Raw genomic sequence first — 17,967 nt, forward strand, 5'->3', positions numbered from 1 at the left:
GGCGGTATATAAGAATAAAATTATTAGTGGGACAGTCTCTTTTTAAGCTGAATGGCCTCAGTACATTCTCTATTTGCCTTGTCAGCTTGCAGCATTTGGTTTGAAGATCTACACTTCTCCCTCGGTATTTGCGGGGGATAGGGGCAGAGCCGGACTGCAAATACTGAAAAATCGTGAATATCTTCTCTTCCGGCTGACCCTCCCCCCCCCCTCCCCCCCCGGTATCCTTACCTGGTGGACTAGCGGGCTTTAGGAGCAGGAGCGATCTTCCTACGCTCCTGCCCCATGCAGATCGCCATTAGGAAATGACTGCCATAAGTTCCCGTAGTCTCTCGAGACTACGACGGGAGCTCATGGCAGCCATTTCCTATTGGCGATCTACACGGGGCAGGAGCATAGGAAGATCGCTCCTACCCCGAAAGCCCACTAGACCACCAGGTAAGGTCAGGATGCCGTGGGGGAGGGTTGGAGAGAGGCGGGAACGTGCTATACTATGGGGGGGGGGGTTTCCCCCTACCCCCAAAAAATTGTGAATATGTGAAATCACGAGTGTCAAAACCATGAATGGGGAGGGGGAAGTATATGTCCCGTGGTTTTTTTAATGAGAGATTTAATAAGAGTACACTGTTTCTCCACTGCAATTTAAGACCTAAGGGCTTGTTTTACAAAGCTATGCTAGCAGCCCTGAAGCCCTTAGAGATTTAGGGCTCCTTTTACTAAGCTGTGCTAGTGGTTTTAGCACGCACGCTAGAAGCTAACGCCAGCATTGAGCTGGCGTTAGTTTTTGGCACATAGCGCAGGGTTAGCATGTGCTGCAATGCAGCGTGTGCTAAAAACGCTAGCGCACCTTAGTAAAAGGAGCCCTTAAAGGGCTTCGAGGCTGTTGAGTCTTTGTGTTTCAGTGCAAGATGATTTTCCGCTTGTTTTTAAGACTGGTGCTCAAATAATTCAATAAATATCTAAGAAATAATATAATTATTTTTTGATCTCCAGTTCTTTATACTGAAAAGTAGATTTAATGTTAATATATTACTAATTTGATATCAGTTCCACACTTACCCCCTCTTTTACAAAGCTGCGCGGCAACAACCCCGAAGCCCTTTAAATCTCTATGGGCTTTGGGGCCGTTAGTACATCGCAGCCGCTAGAGTAGATTTGTAAACGAGGCCATAAGATATTAGGCTACAAATTGTTTTCTGGATCATTAGTTTTCTTGAGTTTTAAAATTTAATTCATTTATTTAAAAAATTTTATATACCGCCCAATCGGCCTTCTAGACTTCACTGAAATTTTTTTTTTAAATTCTTTCCTTAACATTCAATGCCTTACATTTAGGTATACCACCCTCCTGTACTTGGTCTCTGTCACCATTCTATATACACCTTCCCGAATCTTAAGTTCATTAGATTTCTATCAGTGGCGTAGCAAGGGAGGTTGGAGCCCGGGCTGGTGGTGCCTGACATCGCCGTGCCATGCGCCTCTCCCCACTCTTTCCCACCCCACCCCCGTTAACTCTTCCCCGCCGCATGTCGCGTACCATTTGAACTGTTCACCGGTGTGAGCAGCATCTTCCACCCAAGCTCGCACCAGCGTCATCTCTCTTCTGACATCACATCCTGGTCTCACAACCAGGAAGTGACGTCAGAGAGAGCCAATGCCAGCGCGAGCAGCGAGATGTTGCTCAAGCCAGCGAACATTTAAAGAGGTATGCTAGCGCCAGTACCCCGCGTGAAGATGATGCCTGGGATGGCCCGCTACCTGCTCCTTCTTACTATGCCACTGATACCTATTGATTAGTCCTTCCATCTCCTCATAGCGCATTATAAATCAACTCATTCTGCAGCCTATTTTTTCTTGTCCCCTTTCCTCTGGAAAAACCTTCCCATTTTATTCAAATCATTACTAAAAACATATTTTTTTTTTCAGTTAGTATTTAATACCTCCTTATCGTAATGTTGTAGTCCTGCCATGCGAGTCCAGCTGCTGCTGCTGGGTCCAGGCATTTTCAGTGTAGCACATCACTGCTTCTTATTGAGACTGTCTATCCAATCTTGTTTGATTGGTTCTTTCCTATTTTAATTGACGTTCTTTTATTTGATTTGCCTTATTTATTTATTTTTTTTATAAGCCGCTTAGACTTTTTAGTCTTTACAGCATATCAAATATTTTTATAAATATATAATAATTTAAGTACCATCTAACTGAATCTTTTCTAGCTGGTAGTAGTTTTAATAGTTTTTAGATCAATATGTTAGTGAGTCATATTGAAAATAGTGATGACTATGTATATTTACAGTTTGCTGTTGGGAAGCTGATATTCCTTGGATGAGTGAGCAGAAGCTTGAAAAAGTTTTTAGCCTTGAAAGAACATATTTTCTGGACACTCTCTCTTTGATTTACATATGCTGAGGTTGTTCGGCTACGAGATGCAATAGTGAATTATAAAAGCAAACAAACATAGTAAATCTGGTTTTTGAACTAAATGATTCAAGCCTTAGGCATGTGCGCAGTATACTGTATACTCAGGATGGGTATATTGTGCCATTTTTATATAACTCTTCAATTGTTAATTTATAGGGATTGCACAAGCGGGCAGAAACCCACAGATAGTCAAATATATTTTGCATGTTGATAAGCCTTTCATTGTTTCAAAGTTATTATGGGGACCTTTTACCATACTAAGGTAAAATGTGGCTTAAGCATGTCTTTACGCAGGTCATAACTGCGTTAGGCCATTTTTACTACTGGGTTAAAATGGCCACATTCTAATTTTCCTATTATGTAAACGGTAAGGACCCATGCGCTAAGCACATGTTAATCTGTCATAAAGCAATGTAGTTGTGCAAACCGATTGGTGTAGAACACGCCCACTCTCCGCCCCCCTACAAAAATGTAAATTTTATTTTTTAGTATGTGGGAATATGCGCACATCCACAAATTTCCACAGGATGCCTCAGTATACCTCATGGTAAACTATATTTTGCTGCAGTAAGCATATTAGGGGCCCTTTTACTAAGCTGTGATAAAAACTGTTTGTGGTCCTTCATTCATATTGATTATATTTTTATTATCATTACTATATATTGATTGACAATTTTACCCCCCCCCCCCTTTTTTTAAATAAAACTACAGAAGTGGTTTTTAACGCAGGGCAGTGCGCTGCTCCAGACACTCAGAGTTCCTACGAATGTCGGGAGCAGTGCAGAGTTATCAGCACGCCAGCCTGCGCTAAAAACCATTTCTGCAGTTTTGTAAAGGGGGGGAGGGTTATTGTGTTATGCACATAAACTTGTTGCTTGTAGTTTTATCCCTAATGAAGATGGATTGAAACATGGCCATATCCGGTTTTTGATGCTTTGATTCAATAAAGATCATTATATCCATCCAGTGGCGTACCTAGGGTATGTGGCACCCGGGGCCCATAATTTTTTGACACCCCCCCATGTAAAAAAAATATTTTTTGTAATAACCATGAAACTGAATAAATGGTCATAATAGAAACAGGCAATGAAAATTTTCTTTTCTTGAACCTCATATATGTAACCATTATTCCAAACATACCATAACATAACATAAATTATGTCTGAATTGTCATGACATCAGAAGTACATATGGAGTAGTTGCAGGTGATGCTTGGGAAAGTTCTGATTGTGTTAGTTCGGTTTTATGTGTTTTTTGAATAGAAGGGTTTTTATTTCTTTTTTGAAGGTTTTGTAGTTTGTGGTCGAGGTTGTAGAGTTGGGGGTCGAGTGTTGCAGCTCGAATGGCTAGGAGGTTGTCGAACTGTTTTTTTCTTTTGACGTTTTTGGTTGGAGGGTGTGTGAATGGTGCGTGAGTTCTCCTGTGTCTGGTTGAGGTGGATTGAATTATTTAGCTGAAGAAATTAGTTACCCCCCCCATTCCACACACATTAATTCTCTTCCATTTTTGTTCCCATTATAAAAAACACTGATAAGTTTTCAGAAAAAAAAAACATTAAAATAAGAAGTGAAAACAAAGGCCCCTACAGATGAGAACATAACATAAGAATAGCTTAACTGGGTCAGACCAATGGTCCATCATGCCCAGTAACTCATTCTCATGGAAGCCAATCCAGGTCACTAGTACCTGGTCAAAACCCAAAGAATAGCAACATTCCATGCTACCGATCTAGGGCAAGCAGATGTTTCCCCCATGTCTTAATAACAGACTTTGGACTTTTCCTCCAGGAATTTGTCCAAACCTTTCTTAAAACCAGCTACGCTATCTGCTTTTACCATAACTTCTGGCCACTTCATTTTTAAGCTGAGATCTTTCCTTCCAAACAGAGACTTGCTAGATGTCAAATACAGCACAAGGTAACTTCACACGGACTTAGCTGTGCAGGAAATGTGAATCTCCTCATACACCCACCATATAGTGCAAAAATGTGCAAAGGTCTGTTTTTTTCTTTCGATCACTACATAGACTAATGCCACACAAGCAGCGCTGTTACAAACATATTCTGTAGGTCAGTGCTAAGGTTAACAAAGTTTCCTTCCTTGGACCAGAAGGAGATACTGACAAACCACTGGAAGAGATCCCAAAACAACTACCCAGGAACAACACCCAAAGACCCACTCAGTGTGTAAACCAGTTGAGTGGAGTGGACTAACTGGGGGGTGGAAATGGGCCCAGAGTTTGCTCAGCAGAATTTCCCAGATCACCTCTTCCTCTCAACACATTGACACGCTGCTGCCACCACCACTAGGAACACCTCACCGGGTAGGCCAGCAATGCTATAAACTTTATAAAACACATTATTATATTTTCTTATAAAGCACATATTTTAACTGAACTCTCTGACATCCTCAGCCTTTCCATTCACAAAAATAGAAGGAAGAAAAGTTCCCATTTCCTGCTGTCTCATGTCCCCGGCCTATACAATATTTTTCTTCTCCAGAGTGCAGACCCTTCAAAAATCTGACCAAATCCTCATTTCATTTACATTATAAAGTACTGAGGATGCCATCTCTCCCCAATCCCAGGTCCTAAAGTCTAAGACAGTAGCGCAAACTAGTGCTGCCAGATTCAGGAAAAAAAAATTCGATTCGATTCAGCCTATTGAATTGGTTTATCAATTCGATTTTCTTGCCCAATTGGGTGTTTTTTTCAAACATCCTGGTGGGTTTATTTTATAGCTTTTTCACCCCCCCTTTGGCTTCTCCTAACCACACTGGCGCTGTGGTGTAAATAAAATAAAGAAACAAAAAGGACTTTTTCTCTCTCTGTTAAATCCTAGCTCACGTTTGCGGTCTAACACCAGCTCTGGCAGGATACACATTTCAAATCTGACATATTGTAATCACAAAACAGAAAATAAAATTAGTTTTTCTACCTTTTTGTTGTCTGGTTATTTTTCAAATCTTGTTGGTCCAAGGCTCTGGTTGTCTTCTGATAACTTGCTTGCCAGGGTCTCCTTCTTTCTTCTTTCTCCGTGCTAACCATCCATCTGCCATCTCTGTCCTCCCCTTCCATTTCCCTTCCCTCCCCCGGATGTCTGGCATCTTTCCTTTTTTTGTCTCCCTCCACAGATCCACCTTTTCTTAACTACCCTTTCATCCAGCAGCTCTCCCTCCTTCCCCACCACCCCAGGGTCCACCATCTCTCCCTTTCTTTTCCCAACTACCCTCTTAACCAGTATCTCTATCCCCCCCCCACACCATCCCTTGTGTCCAACTTCTCTCCCTTTCTGTTCCTTCCCTCCCTAAAACCCATGTCCATCATCTCTCTCTCCTCTATTTTCAGACCCATTATTTCTTCCCACCCAAAGTCCGGCATATGCACGTCTCTTTGAACCCCTCCCCCTTCCCTCCCCTGGGGAGGTACTTCTACACCAGGGCCCCCCTCCCCTGAAGGCCTGTCCCCCCCTTAAAGGTCTGCATCCCACCCCTGAAGGCCTGTCCCCCCCCTTGAAGGCCTGCCTACCTGCTCCCCTTGAAGGCCTGCCCCCCCCTTGAAGGCCTGCATCCCCCCTGAAGGCCTACACCCCCCCGAAGGCCTGTCCCCCCCCCTTGAAGGCCTGCCTGCCTGTTCCCATTGAAGGCCTACCCCCCCGAAGGCCTACACCCCCCTCAAAGGCCTGCCCCCCTTGAAGGCCTACACCCCCCCCGAAGGCCTACACCCCCCCGAAGGCCTATACCCCCCTCGAAGGCCTACACCCCCCTCGAAGGCCTGCCTGCCTGTGCCCCACTTGAAGGCCTGCCTGCCTGTTCCCCTTGAAGGCCTGCCCCCCCGAAGGCCTACACCCCCCTCGAAGGCCTACATCCCCTCGAAGGTCTACACCCCCCTCAAAGGCCTGCCCCCCCTCGAAGGCCTGCACCACCCCGAAGGCCTGCACCCCCCCGAAGGCCTACACCCCCCTCGAAGGCCTGTCTCCCCCTTGAAGGCCTGCCTGCCTGTACCCCCCTTGAAGGGGTGTCCCCCCCTTGAAGGCCTGTGCCCTCCCTGGAAGGCCTGTCCCCCCCGATGGCCTGTCACCCCCCCCCCCCGAAAGACCTGCCTGTCCCCCTTGAAGGCCTGTCCCCCCCGAAGGCCTACACCCCCCCAAAGGCCTGTCCCCCCTTGAAGGCTTGCCTGCCTGCCCCCCCTTGAAGGCCTGTGCCCTCCCTGGAAGGCCTGTCCCCCCTTAAGGCCTGCACCCCCCCCCCCCCCCCCCCGAAGGCCTGCCTGTCCCCCTTGAAGGCCTGTCCCCCCCCCCCCCGAAGGCCTGCACCCCCCCTAAGGCCTGTCACCCCCCCCCCCCCGAAGGCCTGCCTGTCCCCCTTGAAGGCCTGTCTCCCCTCCCCTCCACAAGGTTTGCCTGCCCGCATACCCTGAAGGCCTGCTGCCCCCCCCTCCACTACCTCGAAGGACCGCTCGGCTCCACCACCACCACGAAGCACTGCTCGTTCCCCCGGCCTCCCCGCTTCATTTACCTGGGGAAACAGCCTGCAGCAAGATCGCGCGATGCCAGCGATCTTTGCTTGCTTCGGCTGTTTCCTCCGCCGCGGTCTCGCCCCTCCTCTGATGTCAGAGGAGGGGCGGGACCATGGCGGAGGAAACAGCTGAAGCAGGCAAAGATCGCTGGCATCGCGATCTTGCTGCAGGCTGTTTCCAGACGCGACACCTGGCGCAGGGGGGGGGGAACCGGACCGGACCAGGAGCACCCCCTCAGGGCTTGGCACCCGGGGCGGACCGCCCCCCACAACCCCCCTTGGTACGCCACTGTATCCATCTACTGTTCTAGGATCCCCTGTTTTTCAGTGAATTGCATAACAAATTTTTCTCAGCTTTATCTAAAACAGCCAGCTCAAATAACTGCCATTTATCTATTCTGTCATTTTTTTTTTCCTCTAAAGCTGTCCTGGGAGACCCCCAGATGTTGGATTTTTAAGATATCCCTAATGAATTTGCACAAAGCAGATTTGTATGCCTGTCACTTCTATTAAATGCAAATTTGCCTCATGCAAATTCATTAGGGACAGGCTGGGAGTTCCCCAGGACAGGTTTGAGAACCACTGCTCTAAAAGTATCCACATTTCAATGGTAATCCTCTTTTGAAAGACTTGCAGAAAGTACTCTGCCTCTTCTCCCTTGAAAAGAGGAGACTAAGAGGGGACATGATCGAAACATTCAAGATAATGAAGTGAATAGACTTAGTAGATAAAGACAGGTTTAGAGAGAACGAGATGGCACTCTCTAAAGTTAAAAGGGGATAGATTCTGTACAAACATAAGGACGTTCTTCTCCACACAAAGAGTGGTAGAAATCTGGAACTCTCTTCCGGAGTCTGTTATAGGGGAAAACACCCTACAAGGATTCAAGACAAAGTTAGATAAGTTCCTGCTGAACCAAAACGTACGCAGGTAAGGCTAGTCTCATTTAGGGCACTGGTCTTTGACCTAAGGGCTGCCACGTGAGCAGACTGTTGGGCATGATGGACCACTGGTCTGACCCAGCAGCTGCAATTTTTATGTTCTTATGTGGGGCTTGGGGATTCCCCACCAGTTCAGGTATTTTTAATTATTTCAGTTGAAATGGGGGGTTGGGATGTGGAGACTAAATGTGTCCACTAAGTTTGCCCAGAGCCCCACCCCAAATTTGTGACTTGGGAAAATTGATCTCGAAGCCCAAGTATTGATGGATGAGTATTGTCCAATGGGTCGCTAAAAGGATGCCCTGAGAAGAAATATCCTTGATGAGTCAATCGTCCAAGTAGGGAAAAACTTGAAGATCCTGAGAGTACAAGGCTGCTGCAACCACCACCAGGCACTTTGTGGACACCCTGGGAGAGGATGCCAGGTCAAAAGGTAAACCTTGTATTGATAATGATAGTGTGCCACCTGAAACCTGAGAAACTTCCTGTAAGCTGGATGGATAGGAATGTGAGTGTAGGCCTCTATGAGGCCCAGAGAGCATAGCCAATTGTTGCAATCCAAAAGAGGATACAAAGTCGCTAGGGACATCATCCAAAACTTTCTCTTGATTAGAAATTTGTTGAGGCCTCTGAGATCCAAGATCAGTCGATGACCTTCCGTCTTCTTTGGGATAAGAAAATAGCAGGAGTTAAATCCTTGGTTCTTCTGTGCTGAGGGTATATTCTCTATGGCATTGAGAAGGAGAAAAGACTCTATTTCTTGAAGAAGAGATGTCTAATAAGGGTTTGAAAAAGACTCTCTTGGAGGAGGATCTGGAGGAACAGTGAGGAAATGAAGAGAGTACCTCTCCTGAATGACCCTTAGAACCCAGAGGTCTATGGTCATCAACTCCCATTGCTGAAAATAGAGTTGAAAATGACCTCTGATTGGCTGTGGGAGGGACTGAGACAAATGAACAGTGGCTATGTTCTCTAGAAGCCCGTCAAAAAGACTAAGTGGACTTTGGAGGAGCTGCTGGTTGAGATTATGGGGTACGTTGTGTTGTTTCTTCTGCTACGGTCTAACAGGAGCAGAAGGTTTAGTTGAAAAACACCTCTAAGAAGAGGAAGATTTAAAAGACTTTGTAGGAGCTGCGACACAGAGTGGGAAACTGGTGGCTTCTTAACAGGCTTACCAGAGGGAGCGATGTTCTTCGATACCAGTGTCGATCTCAATGCCTTCGGTTTTGATGACTGGAAAGTTTTATTGACGTTTATGCTGATGTTAATAATTTTTCCTGCTTTAATTTGTGGCTTTTGATGGTATGTTCTGAAGTGATGAACAATGCACGCAAGACTCAACACGATGTTCCGGGTCCAGGCACTGCAGACACCAACAATGTGGGTCAGTGAGAGATATGGGCCATTGACATCTGCTGCACTTCTTATAACCCGTCAATGGATGGGACATCGACGGGAAGGCCACCTCAGGCAACTCAAACTCAATGACTGAGACGGACATGTGACACTCTCTGCTCTCTAGACTAGCCCACAACCAAGTTTCTTCCCTGTTCCTCCTTCTACTGTTATGACTCCCTTACTCCCCCTCTTGCTGATATTAACCATCCCCAATCTCTCCCCAAGGTACTGAATCCCTTAACACCTCACCACTCACTCTTTAAACCCATTGCCTCTCCCTTCCTCTTATATTCTTCTCCAGTCTCTAAAGATCTGACACTTTCTCCTTCTCATTTGGTCATCCATCCACTCTCTCCCTGCTTGCACCTCACCCACGTCACAGCAGCAGGTGGCCCCTCACTTCTCCTACCTTCACCTGTACCACCTTCACCTCTTGCTCTCTGTCTGTGAGAGGAAAAGAAACCCCGCTTTATTTTTTATTTTTAAGAAAGAAAAAAGGGAGAGAAGAAAAGAAAATACCCAAGAGTGGGAAGGCAACAAGGCAAAATTGAATGACATTCAAAAAATACAACTTAGCTCTGTGGAAAACTAAAAACTGAGGAGTCGCAAGCCCACGTCGGGCAGGAAGGCACTTGCGCATGTGTGGTGCAGTCAGTCGTTAACTTTTTAAAATTTGTAATGTGGCGATACACTTTTTAAGCTGTCTGTATCAGGACTCCAAGGATTATGTCACCCACATGTGAGAATATGCTGCCTGCTTGACTGGCATAATCAATGTTTCCTGCCTTATAGGTGGTGAAGGGTGCTGAATCAGTGTTCCCCCGCGAATTCACGGTCCGTGGTTCGCAGACTCAATAATTTGTAATCTGCTCCAACTGCTTCTTCCTATAGTAAAGTCAGGCTATACCAATCAGGAGCTGCATGTCAAAGCAGCTCCTGATTGGTGTTGCTCAGGGGTAGGCAATTCTGGTTCTCAAGAGCCGGAGCCAGGTCAGGTTTTCAATATATCCACAATAAATATGCATGAGATAGATTTGCATCTCAAGGAGGCAGTGCATGCAAATCCATCTCATACATATTCAGTGTGGATATCCTGAAAACCTGCTCTGGCTCTCGATGACTGGAATTGCTTACCCCTGGTGTAGCCCACCTTTACTGCAGGAAGAGGCGGTCGGAGCGGACTGCAAGTGATTTCCTTCACATGCCGGTGCTCCAGCTGCAATCTCCTGCCTCTCCAGCTGCCCTCTTCTGCCTCCCCTGCCTTTTGACAGGCGAAAAACCGCATTTGCAGTTTTTCAAAATTCACAGGGGTTCCTAGAACAGAACCCCCGCAAATTTTGGGGGAGTACTGTACAGCCCTTTCTGAGGTCTGAATTGAGGGTCCTGGCAGATCCTGTGCTTTTGATGGGGAAAGGCGTGCAGGGAATGGGTGGTGAAGGGTACTGAATCCAGGGAGAAACAGCTCTTCCTGGGGTCAAAATTGCAAGATCCTGACAGATCCTGCTGGATCCTGGATATCCTGCAGGATCCTGCACATCTTGCATTATCCTGGCGATCAGAGACAAAAAAAAACTCATTTAAGGAATGGAGAAGATAAAAAACGGACGAAAACTGAGATAAGCATAAACAACATCAATGCAGGTTCTGTCAGGATCTTGCAATTTTGACCCCAGGAAGAGCTGTTTCTCCCTGGATTCAGTACCCTTCACCACCCATTCCCTGCACGCCTTTCCCCATCAAAAGCACAGGATCTGCCAGGACCCTCAATTCAGACCTCAGAAAGGGCGGTAAAAGGGGCCAAAAGAGACTACGAGGAAAAAATAGCCAAGGAGGTGAAAATCTTCAAGCCGTCCTTTCAATATATTAAAGGAAAATGGCCCACAAAGGAAGCGGTGGGACCTTTGAATGACCAAGGAATAAAGGGAGCACTAAAGGAGGACAAATCAATCACCGACAGACTGAACACATTTTTTGCTTCTGTATTTACCGAAGAGGATATACACAGCATATCGGAACCCATTAGGCTATATACTGGGAGTGAAAACGGGAAACTGACAGAGTTAATGGTCAGTCTAGAAGAAGTATTCACGCAGATTGATAGGCTTAAGAGTGATAAATCCCTGGGACTGGATGGCATCCATCCAAGGGTCATCAAGGAACTAAAAGGGACCATAGATGAACTGCTTCAACTAATAGCCAATCTGTCGATCGTATCGGTAAAGATTCCGGAGGACTGGAAGGTGGCGAATATTACGCTGATCTTCAAAAAAGGTTCGAGGGGAGACCTGGGAAACTACAGACCGGTGAGTTTGACCTCAGTACTGGGAAAGATGGTAGAGGCGCTGATAAAGGACCGCATCATTGATCACCTTGACGGACCCAGGCTGATGACGACCAGCCAGCACAGTTTCAGCAAAGGCAGATCTTGTTTGACAAAATTGCTGCACTTCTTTGAGGGAGTAAACAGGCAGATAGACAAGGGTGACCCGGTCGACATTGTATATCTGGACTTTCAGAAGATGTTCGACAAGGTTCCGCATGAACGACTACTTTGGAAAATTGCGAGCCATGGGATCGAGGGTGAAATACGTGGATTAAAAACTGGCTGGAGCATAGGAAACAGAGTGGGGGTAAATGGACAATACTCGGACTGGAAGAGCGTCACCAGTGGGGTGCTGCAGGGCTCAGTGCTTGGACCCGTGCTCCTCAACATCTTTATAAACGATCTGGACATAGGTACGATGAGCGAGGTGATAAAATTTGCGGACGATACGAAGTTATTCAGAGTAGTGAAGATGCAGGGGGATCGCAAAGATCTGCAACGCGACATAAACACCCTCGAGAAATGGGCCACAAATGGCAAATGGGCCACAAAATGGCACATGAATAAGTGTAAGGTGATGCATGTTGGTAACAAAAATCTTATACAAAAATACAGGATGTCCGGTGCAGTACTTGGAGAGAACCCCCAGGAAAGAGACTTGGGAGTTCTGATCGACAAGTCGATGAAGCCGTCCAAGCAGTGTGTGGCGGCGGCGAAAAGGGCGAACAGAATGTTAGGAATGATAAAGAAGGGGATCACAAACAGATTGGAGAAGGTTATCATGCCGTTGTACCGGGCCATGGTGCACCCTCACCTGGAGTACTCCATACAGCACTGGTCGCCGTACATGAAGAAGGACACGGTACTACTCGAAAGGGTCCAGAGAAGAGTTGAAGTAGGAATACTGAAGGGAAAGAGAACCACCGCAACAACTTTTAACTTCAAGAAAGGAAACTACGAAGCGATGAGGATAATGGTAAGGAAGAAACTTAGGAGCATCTCGAAGAAATGGCAGACTGTAGAGCAAGCCTGATCTTTATTCAAGGATATGGTGAGCGAGGCGCAAAATCTGTATATCCCTGGCCCCCCTGCCTACCTGTATTTATCTATTGTGCCATGCCTGACTGTCTCTCCGGGGCCCCCTTCTGTCTCCCCACCCCCTCCCCAGAACAAATTGTTGGTTGGGTTTTAGAATCTGGGGCTCCTAAGTCATGCATTCCTCCCTCCCACCAAGGTGTTCTTACTTAGGTTTGTTTGTTTGTTTTTTAACACATATTGAATCCTGCGACGGGTAAAAATACCTCGGCCGCTCAAGAGATGTAAAAAGCACGCACCTGTTGTCATGGCTCAGTCATTTCTTTCTTCCCCGCACCGTTGCTCTGTTGTCCGCAAATCCGGCGAGTTTACGAGAGCTGGGGACCAGCTCGAGCGCTGAGTTAATAAGAGAGGGAACAGCCAGAAATGGAAAAACTTCACTACCATTTGAAGTTTATTTTTAAAATTTAAAGTTGCCGCGGCGGCTCCTCTCACGATCGCTGCCTGCGTCGGAAGCCTTCTCCGACGCAGGTGTGGCTCATGAGAGGAGCCACCGCAGCGACTTTAAACTTTTAAAATAAACTTCGGCCGGTAGTGCCGTTTTTCGTTGATGGAGGTCTACGCGAGCAGGGAGGCGGTGTGGGGCCGTTTATTTTTAATTTTGAATGTGGCGCGAGCTGGAGCAAGTCATCTATCTGCAGACCGTCCTAGCCCGGTATCTGCCCTCTGCCGACAGCCGGCTCCCTCGAAGCCCTCCTCCTGGCAGCCGACGATGTAGTAAGCGCGCATGCACACTCTTGCTGGCACAGCGCGACAGATCAGGGATCAGGGAAGCATGGGGTATGAATGCACATGCGCGCTTAGCGTTTTATTATTATATATTATATATTTTTTAATGTGAGTTGATTGAAGCCAAAGGAGTTGTTGTTTTTTGTTGGGGTTTTTTTAAACAGCAGAGGAACTGGACAAATGTTGAAGGTACATGTTTGATATTTATCCTAGAGAAATGACTGCATGTGAATCGAGAGGATATAAGCTGAATGTGTGGTGCAGTTTTTATGTTTATTAAAAACTTTCTCTACCGCATAACAGCCTAAAAAAGGATCCAAGCGGTGTACAATATATAATACACAATCATCAGGAAAGGAACTCCATTTAAAAATAGGATAGAAAAGAGTAAAAGCAAAAGTTACATTTTTTTTCCCTAAAATACAAACAATCGAAATCATACGGCCTCAGCACCTTGAGGTTGTGGGTTCAAACCCCTCATTGCTCCAGGTATACTAGATAAGAGTTTGAGCCCACTGGGACAGAAGGGAAATATGATAAAGTAGCTAAATGTAACCACTTAGGATATAAGTGATAAATAAATATAATAGCAGTGCCATTTTACTGCATACAATTTTAATGTAAAAAACAGCATAAAGGGGAGCTGTTACTAACCCGGAGGATATTGGAGGAGGCTTTCTGGTGGTCCCTGTCTCCTGCAGCAGCGGCACTTCATTCTTGTTCGACCAATGCCGACAGGCACTCACAGAGACGGACCCCCTGACGTCATCGGGTCCGTCTCCAACTTCTTGAAAAGTTGCCGCTGCCGCGGTTCACATTGGGAGCTGTTACTAACCCGGAGGATGTTGGAGGAGGCTTTCTGGTGGTCCCTGTCTCCTGCAGCAGCGGCGCTTCATTCTTGTTCGACCAACGCCGACAGGCACTCACAGAGACGGACCCCCTGATGTCATCGGGTCCGTCTCCAACTTCTTGAAAAGTTGCCGCTGCCGTGGTTCACATTGGGAGCTGTTACTAACCCGGAGGATATTGGAGGAGGCTTTCTGGTGGTCCCTGTCTCCTGCAGCAGCGGCGCTTCATTCTTGTTCGACCAACGTCGACAGGCACTCACAGAGACGGACCCCCTGACGTCATCGGGTCCGTCTCCAACTTCTTGAAAAGTTGCCACTGCCGCGGTTCACATTGGGAGCTGTTACTAACCCAGAGGATATTGGAGGAGGCTTTCTGGTGGTCCCTGTCTCCTGCAACAGCGGCGCTTCATTCTTGTTCGACCAACGCCGACAGGCACTCACAGAGACGGACCCCCTGACATCATCAGGTCCGTCTCCAACTTCTTGAAAAGTTGCCGATGCCGTGGTTCACATTGGGAGCTGTTACTAACCCGGAGGATATTGGAGGAGGCTTTCTGGTGGTCCCTGTCTCCTGCAGCAGCGGCGCTTCATTCTTGTTCGACCAACGCCGACAGGCACTCACAGAGACGGACCCACTGATGTCATCGGGTCCGTCTCCAACTTCTTGAAAAGTTGCCGCTGCCGCGTTTGCGGCCGCAGGGGCGTGCCCTAAGGGGCACGCAAGGCCTCTTGGGAGCCCCTTGGAGCCACGAGGAGCCTGAGAGAAGGATCTTCTTGGTAATATAATTTACTTTAAATATTTGCTTGTTTGTTTGGATATGGGGAAAATAAAAATCAAACCAAAAAGTTCAACATCAGTGGTATCTGGTCCCATGGACAGACATTTAACATTATTATCTGAAAATCCACTTGCTGTATCATCAAATATAGATTCATCTTTGTCAGGAGCATCAATAAGTCCCCTCGAACGGACTCCTCCCCTTCACCCAGTATCAAGTGATAGTAGGAATATAAACCCTACTATATCCGATGCACAAGGGGTTTCCTCTACTCATATAGGTAAATTAGTTTATACTGAAATACCTAAACCATTGATTCTTTCTGGAGGAGTGGAGGAAAGTCCACGTACAGAGGAAACACAGGATATTACCCTAAGGGATTTATGGTTAGGAATATCTAGAGTTGAAGGGTGTCTCAGGACAATGATGAAACAAATGGGGGATTTTTCTCAGTCTGTTTCTTCTAAATTAGAAAATGTGGACTCTAACTTAGGTTGTTTGGATAAACGATTAAATATTGTAGAAACTCAATGTAATAATTTACAAGCTGTCTCGGTATCTGCTGTTAAAGATTCTACAGTTATACATTCTAAAATTGAATCTATGGAGAATATGAATAGAGCAAAAAATCTCCACTTGGTCAATTTTCCAGTAACTCATTTATTGTCACCTGAAATTTTATTAAGGAAGTTTCTTAAAGAAATACTGGGAATGGCCAATGCGGAGAAATTTCCAATAAATAATTGTTATTATATTCCTCCTAAAAAAATTGAATCTGCCCAGGAGGTGGACCATCTGGCCACACCAGAGGTAAATCTGACCGAATTTTTGGAAGATACACAGGATGTGATCCAGAGTCAGTCCACCCTGGTGATAACATGCATGAGCGAGATGGATAAGGCGTTAATAATGAAACTTTATTTTAAAAATAGGTTAATGAAATTTTGTGGGGATTTTGTTAGGATTTTTCCGGATGTCTCCAGAACCACTCAATTTAGAAGGAAAGAATTTCTGAAATTGAAGGATAGAGTTCTGGCTTTGAAGGCATCTTTCTATCTAAAATTTCCTTGTAAATTTTTGATTAAGCTACAAGATATTGAGTATGCTTTTTGGGATCCTACACAACTACAACAATTTTTAGTTGCGATTACTTGGATAACTGTGGTAATTCTAGAGCTAATACATGCCGACGAGCGCTGACCTCCCGGGATGTGTGCGTTTATCAGACCAAAACTAATCCGGGCTCGCCCGGCCGCTTTGGTGACTCTAGATAACCAAGAATAGAAATGAGTTTGTTTCACCTAGCTGAGAATAAGAGGAGTAATTAAATTAATATCCCATAGTAAGGAATGATTCAAGGTGGTCTAGTACAAACCGAGAATTATTGTCCTTTAGTTTTCTTGAATTTATTTGATTAGAAATAGTAACATGTTCTCCCCATTGATGTGGGCTTAAAAGGAATTATGTATGTATGATTTGATTATGTATTGCTTTGTGTGATTTTTTTCCTTTTTTCCTTTGGAATTATTGGATATTGTAATGTATTCAAAACTATAATTTAAAAAAAAAAACCCAGCATAAAATTGCCGTTTTAATGCCATCATAATGTTAAAACACGATAACATTATAGACATTGCTAGGATGTCTATGCGACGCCTAAAGAACAAGGAACACAATTCTGTAAAGGACAAGGAACACAATTCTGTAAAGGACAAGGAACATGAGTATAGAATGTCAGGTGCAACTCTGGGTAAGAGCGAACAAGAAAAGGACCTGGGTGTACTGATAGATAGGACCCTGAAGCCGTCGGCAAAATGCATGGCAGCGGCAAAGAAAGCAAATAGAATGTTAGGTATGATAAAGAAAGGAATTACAAGTAGATCGGAGAAAGTTATAATGCTGCTTGGAATACTGTGTCCAACTTTGGTCTCCCAACCTAAAGAAGGATATAAAACTGCTGGAGAGGGTGCAGAAACGAGCAACGAAGCTAATAAAAGGTATGGAGAACTTGGAATACGAGGAATGACTTAAGAGACTGGGATTGTTCTCCCTTGAGAAAAGGAGACTGTGAGGGGATATGATTGAGACTTTCAAAATACTGAAAGGAATTGACAAAATAGAGCAGGAAAAAAAATTATTTACAGTGTCCAATGTGACACGGACAAGAGGACATGGACTGAAGCTAAGGGGGGACAAGTCCAGGACAAATATCAGGAAGTTCTGCTTCATGCAACGAGTGGTGGATACCTGGAATGTTCTCCCAGAGAAGGTTTTTGTGGAATCCACCATTCTAGGATTTAAAAGCAAATTAGATGCACATCTCCTTACGAAAGGCATAGAGGGATATGGGTGACTAAAATTACGCTAGGTGTACACCTGGCTGGGCCTCCGCGTGTGCGGATCGCCGGACTTGATGGACCGAAGGTCTGATCCAGAGATGGCAGCTCTTATGTTCTTATGTCTAACTATATAGATGTGCTTAAATTCGCTGGATGCTGCTGAGCATGATTCTTTATTGTGCATCTATGCATTACAGAATCGCGCTGTGCGTTGTGCTCCTGGACGTCTACACGATGCCTAACTTTTAGGTGTCCTTTATAGAATTTGCTCTTTAAAGTATATAAAAATGTTTATCCCAGGACAAGCAGGCATGATATTCTCACATGTGGGTGACGTCATCTACGGAGCCCCGATGCGGAAGCATTTTCAAGCAAACTTGATTGAAAATTTAAGTTTGCTCTGCTGCTCCACGCATGCGTGCCTTCCTGCTCCACTAGGGGGCGCATCCCCTCGTGGTCTCCAGTTCAAAATTTTCCGCTGAGCCTAGAAGTCGTGTTTTTTCAGGCTCTGCCCCAACTACCTTCTAGCACCGCAATTTTTTCTTATTTTTCTCGATTAAGTCGCTGTGCGCAAATTTTT

The 17,967-nt window shown here is 45.6% G+C and overlaps 1 protein-coding gene across 4 annotated transcripts in view; it reads left to right on the plus strand.

Annotated features, from left to right (window-relative positions):
- The first annotated feature begins 1,629 nt into the window (after positions 1 to 1,629).
- The window catches only part of AASDH (aminoadipate-semialdehyde dehydrogenase), a 159,670-nt gene continuing 143,332 nt past the window's right edge, over positions 1,630 to 17,967 (plus strand). For 3 of the 4 annotated variants that reach the window (XM_033944696.1, XM_033944731.1, XM_033944739.1), the window contains exon 1: positions 1,636 to 1,705. The gene's annotated coding sequence lies outside the window, so the exon portion shown is untranslated. Of the gene's footprint in view, positions 1,706 to 17,967 lie in introns of all 4 variants that reach the window. The other variant, XM_033944705.1, reaches the window with a different exon arrangement.

This window comes from Geotrypetes seraphini, chromosome 1, assembly GCF_902459505.1.
Source record: "Geotrypetes seraphini chromosome 1, aGeoSer1.1, whole genome shotgun sequence".
NCBI lineage: Eukaryota > Metazoa > Chordata > Amphibia > Gymnophiona > Dermophiidae > Geotrypetes > Geotrypetes seraphini.